Genomic DNA, 13,784 nt, shown 5'->3' on the forward strand with positions numbered 1-13,784 from the left:
CTGATGCTATTAAATGTTATTTTCCTTTCTTTCTCCAGCAAGAAGAAGAAGTCCCCACCCCTGTACTAAATCCCTATCAGCTTGCACTCTGCTGGTAGATATCCTGAATTCTTTTTTTCAATCATTTTCAAATAGAATGTCACAAATCTAAATCTGCTTTAACTCCCTGACAGCAATTTCCTCTCTGATACCAGTTTGCAATAATTTCCAAACACAGCATATTTTTAAATATCCTGGTCTTCCTTTGGGTATTAATTCCCCAAGTCTGGGACCTTATTGAACAAGGGAGTAATTAACTACTTCACATAATTGGACCTTAGGAAATAGAGAGAGAAAAGGAGAGAGAAAGGAGGAAACTGGTTAAAGTTCAAATCTTTTGTAGTCTCCTTTTGTAAAATATACTTTAGTGGAATAATAACTTCAAAGTTCATTTGGCACATATATCACACATATATGTACATTTATATATTTCCTGCTTTCTTCATGTGTATGTGTTGTTTTAGTAAATAAATTATGCTATTTTACTACACTGTTCCAATAAGATTGACTTATTGCAAACAATAGTTATTGGGGTAGCTCAGAGAATTAAATAAACCAATTAAAAAATTAGGTTTATAGAAAGGCAGGAGCTAGAGCAGCTTCAGGGGCTTCAGTAGTAAGAATTTATGGAGCAGTCTCAGGACACTGCTATAAGATGATTCAACCTCAGCTGCCTTTACTTCTGTTTGCCTCAACTCCAAATTCAAATCCAATTTCTTTAGCTGAGTCACATGCCTACCTCTATGGTCAGGGTACGGGGTACCGTGGAGTGGAGATGGGCAATTCTCCAAAGAGTAGGGCAAGAGCCTGTTGCTAGAAGGAAGAGGAAAGAAACATGCTGAAAAGCTAAAAATAATTTTAAGCTATTATTTGAACTGTCTGTCTTATACAACTTGGCATCTGTTAAAGCTTTTAAGTTAAATGCCTTGTATACTTGATAAATATTTTTGAGGTGATTACCAAGTTTCTCATCGAATGAATTTATTCACTTATTTATACCTACATGGATACATTTATTATAATGAATAGTGAGTACCAATTGTGACAGGCGGGACATTAATTATTTGCCAGGAGAGCAAGAAAAGTTGAGAAGGGGGTAGTTAGACATAGTTCCTCTGCTCAAAAACTTAGTCTATCTGAAAGGAAAAGAGTGTTTTACAGTCTTTCTTAAACCTCATAAATCACTGATGAAGTCTTCGACAGATGAGGAAAGTTAGGATTAAAGAACTTGAATAATTTCTCCCAATTCATGAAGCTCACTTTAAAAGGAAGTGGACTTTGGCCTCTTCTTTAGGGCTTTGGCCAGTGTTTCAGGAGTGTTTAGGTAATTATACTATTTCAGATAGCATGGATAGTTATAAAATTCCAGAAATGCATCTGGAATTTAACTTTAAATAGTAAACAATGTTTTTGTTGCACATCTAACTATTACAAAAGGATGTAAAAGTTAATAATTCTACCATCCTTGATTTTATCCTTGATTGTCTTTAATATTTTTTGAAATATGATGACTGACTTGAAAAAATAGTCTGTGCAAATAAAAAATAATAATAAGTACACTTTTGACTAGGAAGTAAAATACCATTAAATTTACCTGTCCAGTAAAATTTTATTCAAGAAAGGTATATATCATGGATGTTCTTAGATGTTCAACCAGAACAATTTCAGAATCTAGATGGCATATGCTAAATTAATATCATGGTCACAGTGAAAATATAAATGTCTTACATTCCCAAAAGGACATCATTTGTTACTAATGATACATATTAAAGAACAAATAGTGATCAGATTTCAATGAAGAAGACTTTAATGAGATAACTCAGAAAGTTTTCTGATTTTTGCTTATAATTTCCACCAGAAAATGTAAAGATGTTCCAGAATCATTATATGCAATAAAAGTATAATTGCAAGTTGTATTTTATCTACAGTTTTAAAGCAACTTTTCATTTTTTTTTAATGACAATAAATTGTTATTTTAAGCCACTAAGTTTTGTCATTGCATTTTGGGCAGCAATAGATACCAAAACATTAATTCTTGGCCTTGAACTGAACTTGTAAAGGCAGCTTTCTTTCATCTTTTTTTAACAGCTTTTTTGACATATAATTGACAAATAAAAATTATATACATTTAAATTATACCAGTGAATGTTTGATATGTGTGTACATTGTGAAATGATCACCACTATCAAGCTAATTAACATTATTCATCACCTCACAAAGTAGCCCTTTTCTTTTCCTTTTTTTTTTTTTTCATGTTGGGAACGTTTAAGACCTACATCTCAGCAAATTTCAAGGATTCAATACGGTGCTATTAACTGCAATAACTGTGCTGTACATTAAATCTCTAGACCTTCATCTTGCTTAACTAAAACTTCGTACCCCAAGTTGTATATTAAATGTAGATTCTGTGTGTTTTGATGTATCAAATATTTATATTTAATGAAATACAAATGTTGAAATTAGTGATTATTTACATTTTACTCAACAAAGCCATGCACTCAGGTCTTTTATTTTCTTCAATAGATGAGCACATGGTAGGCTAAAAATAATTTTAAGCTATTGTTTGACATATTTGTCTTATACTACTTGGCACCTGCTAAAGTTTTGAAGTTAAATGCCTTGCATACTCAATAAATATTTTGTTTGTAATCATCCCAAAAAAAAGCATTTCACTCTTTAGGAAATTCACTTTATTAAAGACTAACTTTTTTTTTTTCAGAAAGGCTTGAAATGCATATACACTCTGTTTATTAGTAAAGGTCATACAGAAAACTAAATGATAAAATAGTGTACTTGATCTAGGTTCTCAATATGAGACAGAGAAAGGGTGAAAAGTTAGGAGCACTACTGGGAGAAGAAAGCCATTCTCCCTTTCTCTTATTGTTTCAGCTTCCCTGCCTGTGGCTGGGTGGATAAATCAGGCAGCTTCTGTCCTACGGATCCTGCTGTCTTTGATTCGGCCAAAGAAGAGGAAGAGTCAATGCTGGGACTCAGTTTAAGCCACATTTTCCAGTCAGCTTATCAGAGAGTCCTGTTATGGGAATCACTGAGATCTTGCTGTTCTTTTAGTTCTCAGTTTGCTGCTGAGTCCTGTTTTCACTCTTTGTGAGTAGAATCTAGGAGTTAAGTAGAAGTCTTTGGTCCCAACCTCATCCACAATCATCTCAATGGGGAATGAAAGCAACCTCAATAAAGCAAAGTAAGAGGATTGCTAGCAAACACTTGAGATTGGTAATCCTGAATTTATAGTGTTGCTAAACGGCCCAGTTTTTGTTTTTGTTTTTGTTTTTGTTTTTGTTTTTGTCTAAGAAAGCCTAATATGTTAGGTGCAGGAATAGAGCAGGCAGGTAGATTCACTGAAGACAAGGCAGGGGGACATGACAGAGGCCAGGATTTGAAGAATGTGAAACTAGTTATAATAATAGTAAAATAATCTAAACTAGAAAAGAAGCTAAGTAAAGACAAGAAAAGGTTGACAAGAGAAGAGAAAGTGATGTGAACAAATTACAGGTTTCAGTGAAGTTATTTATTCATTGTACAAAAATTTGGTAGCAGTGCCGTGATGTGCCAAAATTGCTATGTTCTGGTGAGCAGGAATTTGTCTTTATCTGTGCCCTTGAAGAGCGTACAGTCTAGTAAAAGAAGAAAGGCACTAATCAAATAATCATACACATAAATTATAAATATTCCATATGGTAAATTCTAGAAAGAAAAGTTCAAAGGATTGAAGTGTTATAATAGGAGAGTATTTATGTCCTAAGTAGTTCACTCTCATCCTTGTTCATGTCAATAAAGATGAACACAGATCACAATATGTGTGGCTAGATGGTGTTCCTTGAAGAGTGGGGAGGACTTCCATGAGAAAGCATTGTCCAAGCTGAGATGAGAAGAGTGAGCAGATATGCAGGCAAGAGGGAAGCAAGCACTATTCCAGGCAGGGGTGAGAACACGTGCAAAGGCTCTGGGAAGGAGCCCAGCACATTTAAAGAACTCAAGGAAAGAGAGGAAAATACTGTGAGATAATGCTGGAGAGACAGGAAAGTAAAGATTACTCAGGGCTTGATTGGTCACTTTAAAGATTATGTTTTTATATTAAGAGTTTAAGAAACTTTAAGAGAGTTTTATGCAGTGTTGTATTTGAATCTATGTGGGAGAGATAAAATGAGATCATTTTACCTATTGTAAGGAATGGAACACATCCAGAGAGCAAATAAGGAAGAATCTAGGACTAGAATTTGAAAACTTGGTCAGAAAAAAGGAGAAAAGACAATTGCTTAGTCAGATAAATGATCCCAGACATACATGTGGACTAACGTCCTCCTTTAGCTGAATCTGACGTCAGATCAGAACTTCACTTTTTTTCTTTTTAAGTTTCTATACCTGAATGTACACTGAGAATCAGACTTCAGTTCTAGTAATCAGGTTAAGGCCCCCACAGAGATATCTTCTGGGAACACCTAAAAAATTAGACCCAACAGAGGGTAGTAACAAATGAGGATGAGGATAATAGAACCCTACTCTAAGGGATTAGAACATCGTATTACTTATTAGTTCAGGTATAATTTATAAACAACATAATACATACTACATCATCAGGTTTAGAAACAACTGTGTAGTTTTTCCTCCAAAGTAACTGCTCTGATTTTTTTTCCTTTAAAACATCCTGATTCAAATAATCAGCCTCACTTGATACCATATTGAGGTGTCCTATTTTTTTCTCTCAAAAAGATCTTTTAAAAAAATGTTACAATTTCATTGCAAAATCATTAAAGTAACAAATAAAAATATAATGAAGAGAATAAAAATCCCCCCAAATTGGATTGCCCATTTTTAACATTTGGGTGAACACATTTTCAATCATCCATTTATATATAGATATGTTCATATGAAAATTTTTTAAAAAAGATATAAATATTCACAATCTTGTTACTGTTCCACCTGCTATGGGAATTCTGCCTTTGACTTTCATATTTCCTGAGCCTTTATTTTATAGAATCAGTGTATTGGATAAGGAGAGAATTAGAGAAGCTAGGATGAACGATTAATGAAAAATAGAAAAGGCAGAGTGTAACTTGTGAAAATAAACAGTTACAGTTGGCTAAGGGCAGGACTTGAACACAAGAATAAGAAATAATGTGGGATTGCTCTCATACATCAGAGATATTGAAAGGAAAATCTTTGGGGTAAGATTTTTTTTTGGATCTGTGTATAAAAGGACAATTATTTCCAAAGTTTCAGCAAAATTATTTTATTATGTATAACTGCATGAGAATTTGAGATGGAATCCTAATTCTATACATAAACAAATTGTGTGCCTTAGGGAAAATTACCGAACATCTCCAAACCTTGTTTCACCTTCTGTAACATGAACTCAGTGTTTTTATGTAGACAAATTTGATAAACTATGTAAAACAATTGCACTGTGCTTGGTAAGAAGTAGTCTTGATAAAAGGTAACTTTAGGCGGATCCCTTTAAGATTACCTTAGTCTACATTCTCTAACTTTTCTCTGCCCACACCAAACTGAGATATTTAACAATTAAACAGTGATTTAGACGGCTTCAACAATATTTATAAGAAAAAGGAGAGAATTAGTAAATTCACAAGGATTTGTGAAAATTAAATAAGCAGATTTAATTTTAAATTGTAAAATACACATAGCATAAAATTTACTGTCTTAACTATGTTTAAGTGTACAGTTCAGTAGTGTTAAGTCCTACTGCTGTGCAACCAATTTCTGGAACTTTTTCATCTTACAAAACTGAAATTCTGTATTCATTAAACAACTACACGTTTTCTTTTCCCTGGCCCCTCGCAACCACATTTTTTTTTTTCTTATTGATTTGACTACTCCAAATACCTCATATAACTGGAATTATACAGTATTTGTTTTTTGTGTGTGTGACTGGCTTAATTCACTTAACATAATGCCTTGATGTTTTTTATTTATGTTATAGCATGTATCAGAAATTCCTTCTTTATTAAATCTGAACGATATTCCATGTACATATAAAACACATTTTGTTTATCCATTTATACGTTTGGATTGTTTTTACCTCCTGGCTCTTGTGAATAATGCTGCTATAAACATGCTATGAATATGAATATATCTTTAAGACATTGCTTTCAATTATTTTGTATATATACTCAGAGGTAGAATTGCTGGATCATATGGTAATTAATTTTTAAATTTTGAGGAGAAGCATTATACTATTTTCCACAATGGCTGCACCATTTTACATTCCCACCAACAGTGCATGGCATTTCAATTTCTTCACATCCTTGCCACACTTAACTGTTTTTTTTCTTTTTTAAGTAATAACAATTCTAATGGGCATGACATGATAACTTATTGTGAGTCTGATGTGCATTTTCCTAATTGAGATAATAAGCATCTTTTTATATGCTTGGCCATTTGCATGTCTTCTTTGGAGTGGTGTGTGCATGTGTGTGTGCACATGTGTCTTTTTAATAAAATTCTATGTTATGTGCTTTACTAAAGTTGTAGATGTAAGTAAGATTTAAACTGTTTTAAAGTTTTTTTTCAATGCCAAATAGTCATTATGACACTGATTTAAAAGTGGCCCAAAGTGGTCAGAGTTCATTCAGATTTCAGCTTTGAAATACCTTTAGTTTTATTTATATGTGGATATATAATTAAATTAGTGCATGTTGCTATTCTGCATCCTAGTTATTTCACTCATGTTCCTTTTTTTATGTGAGTAAATATGCAATTACATCATAATTTGAATGGTTAAGTGGTATTCATTCATTCATTCATGAAACTTACCCTGTTTGCTTACTATGCCACTGGGCTATGTCCTGTGGACACAACAGTGAATAAAAGAAACATGATTGCTACTTTTATAGAACTTTTAATTGTATAGAAAATAAATCTATTGAACAATATGAGTATCAGTGTGATGAGTATCTGTTCATAAATGCTATCCAGGCTTTACCAGAGAGATATTATAGAATGTAGGTTCTTCCACCACTTTCTAGCAGTAATAGGACAATGAATTAATACTAGAACTGCTTGGATCTGACATATCATCTAGGATAGGCATTCCCAAAGTGTGAGAATACAATTCTGTGTGATCTTAGATTTTGCTAGTCAGGTTAGGAGGGGCCATAGAAATCTCATATTGCACCTCAAACCCTTTATCTATACTTGAAGGGGTTTTGTTTTGTCTTTTTTGCCTCACACTTTTTGTAAAAGCAGCAATTTATTTTATCTGGGATTTTTTTTTTTTTTTTTGGTGTGTGTTCTATTGGTTTCAAATAGGATAAAAATTTATGAGTAAAAATGGAATACAAAAAGTAAAGATCACTAAAATGTCATGAAAACTAAGAGCTAGTTTGTCTGTGGGATCTTTAGTAAATGGTACTTGTTTTTTCTACCTGGATTCTGGAGAAAATTGAGAAATAATTATCAACTCAGTATTGCTGAAGGCCAGGTTATAAAATGTAACTTGATAAGAGATTCAAATGGGCATGGTGATTAAACCCCATAATCCAGTCATCTTTTCTTCAAACAATCCTGGACAGAAAGACTTTCCCCAATCCTTTTACATTAAGGAGTAATTTTGGAGATTTGCAGCCTGGTGCAGCAGAAAAATCAAGATAGGAGTTAAGAGTGCTTGGGTCTAGGCCTGGCTTTACCATAACTAGATGTGTCATAAAGGGCAATATACTTATTGCTATATCACAGTCACCCCATCTACAGATGGGTACAATGAGCCGTGGTACACAATAAATGAAGATAATAATAAAGTCAATATATGAACATGACCTATGTCAGTACATATTTTGCCAGTTATTTATTGAATACTTTATTTGTATTATGAGCTCTAGAAAAAGGTAATGAGGATGAGAAAATTGCCAAGCAGGTCTTTTAGGGCAGTCACATCACAGAGGGATAAAGATTAGAAACTTTTGAGTTAACTGGATCTGTTCAAGGTCTGGTTTGCTGCTTAATGTACAAATTGGGGCCCATTACTTGAAGTTTCTTATCCTTGAAGCTCATTTTTATTTTTCCAAAATGAAAACTCTATAGGGATGATGTAAAGATTAAATAAGATGATATTTGTGAAACGTTCAACGTAGCGTCTGGAGTTCATACTCACTAAACATTGGTTAAAACTATCCTTAGCAACATAGAGGGAATGAAAAGTTTATAGGAAGAGAGTAGAAACAATGATTCTCTAAATGGAGAAAGACAAATAGAATAAGGGGTGATTTCATATGAAGATGGACTACTGAAGGGTGCCTCTTAGACTGACAGAGATCCTCACTATCCCCAAGCAAGCACAACTGGCTGCTCAGTGTAGGGGTAAGAAATCTGTCTAGCTGATGCTGTGCCCCTTGGATTCCTTTCCCAGAATTAAGGCACTGAGAATAATATTAGTTTTAGAGTTATTTATGAAGTCCCAAGTGTTACAGAAAAACATACATATAGGAAATCTTACTAGGCAAGCAAAATATCATGCTTTAGAGGAAGCATTTCTATTTAAGGGGAAGATATAGGAAGATAATGTTAAGAGATAATAAATTTCCAAAATCTATTACAAAACTCACAGTTTATGAGTAAAAATGGAATAAGAGTTCAGAAGAGTACTACACTGTGGAACACTCTTTTCAGGGATTGTTTCACTTCCCTCTTTCTTAAAGAATAGATTAATGAGTTCAGCATGGGTGAGACAATATTATTTCATAATTGCACCAAAGCACCAAGCAACGAGTTGGGTGTGGGTTGTACATAGATCATGATTACAGGTCCATAGGCATAGAGGATTGCAGTGAGGTAGGCACTGCATGTAGAGAAAGCTTTCTGACTGTCTTCTGCTGAACGGATTCTCAAGATGGCAATCCCAATGCATGTGTAAGAGGCACAAACACTGAACAAAAGATTTAAAGACAGAAAGCCAAGATTTATGGAACTCACTTTCTGAGCCAGGGAGCTGTCAGCACAAGCCAGGGATAAGACAGCAGGAATATCACAGAAGAAGTAGTTCACCTGATTGAGGACACAGTAGGTTAACTAAAAGGTGAAAAAGGTCAGGATGGCGGCTTGAAGACAACTCACCAACCAGGTTGCCATGACCAAACTGACACAGACTTTAGGCCTGATGATGAGCATATACCTCAGTGAGTGACAGATAGCAACAAAGTGATTGAAAGCCGTCACAGAATAGAGGCAGCCTTCTGTAGAACCTAAGAAATGATAGAAGAAGAGCTGTGCAGCACACCCCTTGTAAGAAATGGCATGGCTCTGGCCAGAGAGATAGATAACATCTTGGGACAGGTTACAGATGGGAACAACATGTCAAAAAAAGATAGGAGTCCCAAGAAAATATACATGGGAATATGAACTAGAAGAATAAACAATTGCTATGAGGATGAATAAATTGCCAAGCAGGGTAAAGAGGTAAATGAATGAGAAAGTGACAAAGAGTACAGTCTCCAGTCCCTGTGTTAGATATTCCCAGAAGAATGAAGTCATTCAGCTCCATGGGATTCCTTGTGTTCCTAGAGAGAGGTCTGGGTAGAGACAAAAGACATGAAAGCATAAGTGCGGAGAATGATTTGTGACAGATACAATACCAATATATTCATTGTCACCAACCCTTGTTTAAACATAATGATGATAAAATTAAAAATTAGAAATTCTTTCAAAGACATTTAGGGGCTAGTAAAGCAAATCTATGACTACATATCTAGAGATATCATATTCCTTCGTGAATATGGATACAAAGCGAAATGAAGCATTAACCCTGTGAAATACTGGATGGGCTAAAAGAACAAAGATCTCAACACTGAACAGAAGACTACAATTTAATTAATGTCTACAACCAATTATACAACAATAAATGCCCTAAAATAGACCCACCTGGAAGCCTGATCCTTCTGATTCCATTCCAGAGCATGTCTATATTTACTCAGAGATGTAATCAGATACCCTAAATATCTATCTAAGGTCAATTTGAGCATCCATACCTCTATTGAGAACAACAGAGCAACAGATTGTGATACAGTACAATAAGCATTAAGATTTGGATTCTATTAAATAGTCATGGAGATGCAAAGTACAGCATAAGGAATATAGTCAATAATATTATAATAACTATGTATGGTATCAAGTGGGTACTAGATTTATCGGGGCGATTGCTTCATAAGTTATATAAACTTCTAATCGCCATGTTGTACATCTGAAACTAATATTGTATGCTAATTGTAATTGAAAAATAAAATATATACATATATTTTAAAAATTTAAATTGCACTAATATTCTAATAGGATATGTTTCTTAGTTTATTTTCTTATTTGTCTATTTTTATTTGACTGAAAAGAAAGTGACAGATTTGGATATTATGGGATTTTAAGTTGTTTAAATGTTAGCAGCTAAGTTGTATTATGTAGATGGTAGCTTTTAGTGAAATTATGTCATACAGGATATTTAATCTTTGCAAACAATTGGAATTTTTGAATCTCAGTACAATGAATGTATTTCAGTTCTACAAATTTTGTTTTGTGTTTTCTGCTTTTATAATGTTAATTTTTATTTTGTTCTGGTAAAAAATTGAATGTGAGATCTACTCGGTTAACAGAATTTTTAATTTATAATATAATATTGTTAACTACACAGGCACAATGTTATAGGGCAAATCTCTAGAATTTATTCTTTTTGCCTTACTGACAACTTTATACCCTTTGATTAGCAACTTATTTCCCCTTCACCTGCCTCTAGCAGCCACCATTCAACACTCTGCTTTTATGAATTTGACTATTGGTTTTATTTTAAAGGAAAAAGTCACTAACTAAACATGCTGAGAATGTGAAACTGCTGCTAGTGTTCATTGTGTCAGCTGTTTGTTACAATGCTTGAGTAAAAGTGCCTATAAATTGTCCAAAAAGATATTTTCAATCCTAGTTTTTACTGATCTGTTTTAATGCAATCCAAAGTATATGAAAATTGTTCTCTTATACTTTCCCTGACTTCTAATTATAATTCCTGTTTAATTTCTCTGATCTTCTCTTATAATTAATAATTATGGATTGATAATTTCATCTTCTAAAATAATTAATGCTATCTACATATACTAAAGAAATTCCAAGAAAAATGAATTTAGGTTCTATTAAACTCTAAGTTCCCTGAGAGTAAACACTATTAGTTTGTCATTAAATCTGCAGTATTTATCACAGTGCCTGTGAATAGTTGGCATTTAAATATTTGTTGGATAAGTGAATAAATAAAAAATTGAAAATTAATTTATGAATATATTTTTGACTTAAGTTCCATAAAGAGACCAAGCTCATTTTTGTTCACCACTGTATCTCTAGGTTTTTGGAAATAGGGGCACCCAATAAATGTGTTTATTTGAATAGAATTTTAGAATTGTTTCCTAAATCAACTGATATGATTCCTTTTGTCTTTAAACTAATTTAAATTTTAATTTTTTCCTATTAACCCTGGAAAGCAATGATTGTAGATTCCTTGCCTAACAAAGGGAATTTAGATATGAATCAAAATGCAGAGTATCTAATTCTTAAACTAGGAAAGATGGAAGGAGCCTTGAACATCTTCATAATTACTGGAAACTCATAATTGCCTGTTGCTGAGCTGGGGTGGAAAATGTTAAGAAAGGAGAATGGACCTTCTTGAAGAGAAGGAAAAGGAAAAGTCATAAGTAGTAGAAAGTTTTGTACCAAAAATGAAAGGGTGTAAAAATACTTTAAATAGTGTAAAAATATTTGAAACAGAACAAATATTATTCACACAACTAAAGTTCTAGATTTAGATCACACATCTTAATGCATGTGATAATTAAAACTAAAATAGCATCATTACAATATTTTAATGCAATTTATTTACTTTTTTATTACTGTCTTATAATATCAAGCTTTGATAACAGATTCTATTTGTGGAGGGAAGCCAATATTCTTTTTTTTTTTTTCCTGACTACTCTTATCAGCTTCCATGAGGGATCCTCTATACTTGATGTCGGTTTGTACTTTGCTGAAGCTGTTGAAGAAAGAGTTCATGGCCACTGGGTGGCCCCCATACTCTGGAGTATCCACTTTTTTATGTAAGCATCCTTGTAGGTTCAGTACAATTTCAGTTAAGTTCAGAGAGAGCTAATAAAATAACTGTTATGAGGGAATTCTGATAAAGAAAGATGAGATTTTTTTGTGCCAGGCAGATCTGTTTTAAATCTAGGCTCTTGCTTACTGATTCTGTGACTTTGCTATGTTTCAGTTTATTTATCTCTCTAAAATAGGCATGGTATTACATTCTAAGAATTCTTGGATAGATTAAATGGAATAATGCTGTATGAGGCATCTAATGTGGTATCTGTCATATTGCAGGTACTCAGCTATTGCCAGTAAATCTCATACTTTGTAAAAATATTCTTATAATGTACTGACTTAATACTAACAGGAGCATGGCTAATGCTAAATAACTCTTACTTTGGTGGGAATGTTTAGAAAATACTCCTGGGCACCCATGGCAGTCTCCTCTGAATTATGTTAAGGTACAACAATAAAACATATGATGGAGAAGATTGGGAACCATGCCTAAGTTTCTCCGTCATTCCTTACACCCTACCTGCAAGCACCCACCCCTCTAAACCATTCAAAACACAGTAAAATAGGAATCATGCTAATGCATGATATTAGTGAATATGCAATGTGATATTTCTGTTGGTTCCAAGGCAGTATAAACATTATTTTCTGTAAGATAAAAACTGAAATAAAAGATTTATGAGAAATATCTCATGCAAATGACACTATTTCAGACTGCGATTTTATTTACCATGCTCAAAAACAATTTTGTCCTTACAAGTTAAAATATTATCTTTTTTATTTTTAAACGTTCAAGCTCCTTACTATTTCGAGACCCACAAGGCAGGTTTGTAGGTATCACAGACACACATGGAACTGAGAACAATAATTCAAATATTTTAGGGTTGCATTCATAGCAGAAATAAATACAGCTTTCTTAGATGATTCAACTCAAATTCAAATATTTGTCTAGGAAAGAGGCAACACGGCATATTAAAAACAACTTGGAACAGAGGTCTAAAGACTCACATTCGAGTTCTGATTTTTGATGTTGTGACTATGGGCAAGTAACTTAAAATATCTGAACCTTAGCTTCTCATCTTTAAAGAAACAGGAAGTATTCCTGCACCAGTAGCCTCAACCTTAACTAATGAGTTAAAATTTAGTATTGCAATTGGGATACTTGTAAGAAGTGAAAGAGGGCATTACTAATAATTAAGACAGGACAATAAAGGTAAAATAAGAACGTTTCTGCCAAGCCTCTGAATAATTTCCTTGTATTATGTCCCCTGTTTATGGCAAAATACAAATCTATATTTTGACATGCATCACTATAATTTTACTCCTTGAAAATGTTGACTCTTCTATAATTGTGCTTGGTATATAGTGGGTACCCACCAAATGTTTGTTTTTGATTAATTGAGATAACCTTACCTCAGAAAATTGTTGTAAAAATTAAATATGAAATATTTTGATATATAATAATGTGCTGTATAATGGTTAATTATTCTATTTGCTATAGAAATTCTCATGTTAAAGAATTTGGGAAGTAGTTACCTGTCTTAAGCCTGAATGAAGAACGAAAGGGTAAAGCAAGAATAAAATAGTACTGAAGACCAAACCTTGAGAAATACGTTTTAGGAAAAGGAGAAGGAAAAGGAGCCATGTAAGAAGAAATATAC

The 13,784-nt window shown here is 33.3% G+C and overlaps 1 pseudogene; it reads right to left on the reverse strand.

The window, feature by feature from the left end:
* Positions 1-9,550, reverse strand: part of LOC105308682 — a 12,623-nt pseudogene extending 3,073 nt beyond the window's left edge.
* Between the last annotated feature and the right edge of the window lie 4,234 nt (positions 9,551-13,784).

The sequence above is a fragment of the Pteropus vampyrus genome, unplaced genomic scaffold, assembly GCF_000151845.1.
Source record: "Pteropus vampyrus isolate Shadow unplaced genomic scaffold, Pvam_2.0 Scaffold613, whole genome shotgun sequence".
NCBI lineage: Eukaryota > Metazoa > Chordata > Mammalia > Chiroptera > Pteropodidae > Pteropus > Pteropus vampyrus.